This window comes from Dasypus novemcinctus, chromosome 17, assembly GCF_030445035.2.
Source record: "Dasypus novemcinctus isolate mDasNov1 chromosome 17, mDasNov1.1.hap2, whole genome shotgun sequence".
NCBI lineage: Eukaryota > Metazoa > Chordata > Mammalia > Cingulata > Dasypodidae > Dasypus > Dasypus novemcinctus.
In genome coordinates this window covers 44,160,196-44,163,309 of record NC_080689.1, presented here as the reverse complement: position 1 = coordinate 44,163,309, position 3,114 = coordinate 44,160,196, and the positions used below count along the sequence as shown (strand labels likewise).

Genomic DNA, 3,114 nt, shown 5'->3' with positions numbered 1-3,114 from the left:
GTACAAGCAAGAAAGTAATGGGGACTGTTACGAAACAACTGGGTGAGTGGGTGGGTATACATGAGTGGGTGTAAGGCTGAGAGTCTACCTGGGTTTGCTGTGCCCTTCTCAGCTGAGAGAGAGGAGTGGATTAAGAATATGCTTGTTACGCTCCCTTCATTAGCACATATGCTAAAATTGGAACGATAGAGAAGATTAGCATGGCCCCTGCGCAGCAATTATGACATGTAAATCCTCAAAGCATTCCATGTAAACCAAAACCCAAACCAAATAAAACAAGAATATGCTCGCCATTTGACTTCCAGTCTACTAACGCTCTCCAGGGTACCATTCCCTCTCACCCGGAATCTTTGAACAACTTGCAAAACCTGGCAGAGCCTCCGTCCTCAAAACTCCAGAAAGCAGTTAAAGGGTTGTAGTACCTGGGTGACTGCAGAATCAAGAAAACACAGCTTTCCACAACAGTAGAAGATCCTGGCCCACTTGCTGGCGCCTCCCCCCCCTTCCAGGTGTGGTGTGGAGCTGGCCTGTGCTCCCACGGTGGGTCCCTGGCCCTGTTCCCAGAGTAACCCCTATGCACACACCAACCCTAGGGGGCGGGGAAATCTGTATGGCTCCTCTGCTCCCTATGAAATAGACTTCCCTCTCTCCTCCAGGGTACTCTACTGTGTCTTACGAGGATGTGTACAGTACTTCAGTCTAATTGAGGAGGCAGGACCTAGAAACAGATATATATATTTAAAGGTGTGTTTATTGCCAAGAAGAGAACAAACTGGGTTCTGCAAGAGCTTGGAAGACTTGATTCTGGTCCTGAGAAAGTGTCAAGAGTTGCATAAGAGGAAAGGGGCAGGGAGTGCAAGGCTTCAGCAAGGGCTCAATGATTAATGATTTCAGTGAGCTATGAGCACACTGGTTTGCTAAAAATATGTATTGAGCACCTCCCACATGTGAGGCACATGCAGATACAGAAAAAAAAAAAAGGAAACAAGTGGTCTTTGTCCTCAAGAATTCTGTAGGTCTCTGACTCTCATATGCCCCCATCAGCACAGAAAAGCCTGGAGGCAGAAGTCTAAGGAATAAGGCTGGAGGCAAGAGTTAAAGGGGCAGGAAAGCCTCAGATTTGGATGACTAAACATGTGTGCTCAGGACATAATCTTAGTTAAGCTGCAGGTTATGTTTAAAGCAAACATTTATAAAGGGGATTGGTGTGTGGAATGTGTGGGGAAAGCGAGCAGTTCTGTGTTACAGAGCTTCCAAAATGCTTCAGTGGAATTAACCAGCAAAAGTGAAAAGGAAGGAAATCAGGGGTCAAGCACAAAAGCATTTTCATTGTCATTTCTCCAGGCTGATGCTCTTGATGTTACTTTGCTCTCGTCTTGGTGAGCATGTCGGCAAAGTCTTCAAGGACCTGGAGACCTGTACACGCTGGTGGATGCCTTGGCTTTTTGAACTTGTGAAAAGATGCTTTGGTTTCTTCTTCCTGAATACAGAGGAGTGCATGGGGTCATTGAAATAGAGAAAACAGCTGAAAAGGCTCTGAGTCATTTTAGCAGCAAAAATTACTGCGTCAGATACCTTTGGCCCTTACATTTGCCTTCCTGAGCATGCCCTGAATACAGCTCAATTCTAATGGGCTCTCTAAAGGAAATTAATCTGAATTTGCATTCATTTACGTTTCATCACTTGAATGTACAATTTTTAAAAAAAGATTTATTTATTTTGTATTTATTTCTCTCCCTTCCTCCCCCCCTCACCCCATCCCAGTTGTCTGCTCTCTGTGTCCATTCGCTGTATGTTCTTTTGTGTCTGCTTCTATTCTTGTCAGCGGCCTGGGAATCTGTATCTCTTTTTGTTGCGTCATCTTGCTGTGTCTGCTCTCCATATGTGCAGCGCCACTCCTGGGCAGGCTGGACTTTCTTTTGTGCTGGGCAGCTCTCCTTACGGGGCGCACTCCTTGCGCGTGGGGCTCCCCCCGGGGGACACCCCTGCGTGGCACGGCACTCCTTGCGCGCATCAGCACTGCACGTGGGCCAGCTCCACACGGATCAAGGAGGCCCGGGGTTTGAACTGTGGACCTCCCATGTGGTAGGCTGACGCTCTATCCATTGAGCCAAGTCCGCTTCCCTGAAGGTACAGTTTTTAAAATAGCACGACCTGAACTGAATGTAGGAGTGCCAATGATGGGCATTCATCCATTCAACGGGTATTTTTGTCCCTATTATGTTGAAGGCACTCTGCTAGGCACAAACCAAATGCCTATTTACAAAAGCCTCTCTTGCACTACCCTAAACTCGCAGGATCAGGGCACTAGCTGACTAAATAAATAGAGTTCCAGACTGGTTCTTCTAGTGGAAGATGGACATAGCGGGAAGCACACAGAGAGAACGGTGTCTTCCGTGGTCGCTGGAAGCACCTTTACGGGCTACCAAGTTTCTGAAGAAAAGGCCCTGTCCAGGGGTGGGTACTCAGGAGGCATTAGACCAAGAGGGCTGGGAAAATAGTCTCTGAAGTGGGGAACAAAAGGCAGTGTGAAGTCCTACAAAGTGGTAGAAAGTGGCTCACCTCAAATGAAGTGAGTCTCCTTTATGCCACAAGCAGAGGGGCTCTGCCTACCCTGGACCCCAGCCCAGCAAACCTACCCTGAATTAGTCTGCTGGGTGCACAGGCATGTTCCCAAGGGAGGGTGAGCTTGGTAGGAGCGCCAGGATTGGAGAGACAGCTGCCTGGAGGAGGCATGCTCCCCTGGGGGGCAGTGGGGCCTCTGCCCGCAGCGTCTAGAAGGCCCTGGGGAGGAAGGTGTGCCTGTGGGACTCAATCTGGGCTCCTCTGGCCCCTCGGTGGACCAGCTATAACCAAGAGAGGACGTGGGAAGCAGTACGGGGTGGGGAGGGGTGGGGAGGGGTGGGGAGGGCAGCCTGGGCTGCCAGAGGCCTGCCTGGGGCTAGGCAAGGGAACATCCAGATTGCCAGAAACCTAGGAATGGCCCCTGCAGGACTGAAGCTTTTGTCCTTGAGGTGTTTCTACTATCAGTCATTTGTTAAAACAGTTTGAGTGGTAAGTGTGGAGACTGTGATGCCTCTGGGCTTTATTCTGGGTGGTGCCTCTGACTCACTT

The 3,114-nt window shown here is 49.4% G+C and overlaps 1 non-coding gene across 1 annotated transcript; it reads left to right on the top strand.

Moving 5' to 3' along the window:
* The first annotated feature begins 147 nt into the window (after positions 1-147).
* Positions 148-255, top strand: LOC111763154 (U6 spliceosomal RNA). The gene has a single exon (XR_002796073.1). It is a non-coding gene; the product is annotated as a U6 spliceosomal RNA (small nuclear RNA).
* Positions 256-3,114: the final 2,859 nt, after the last annotated feature.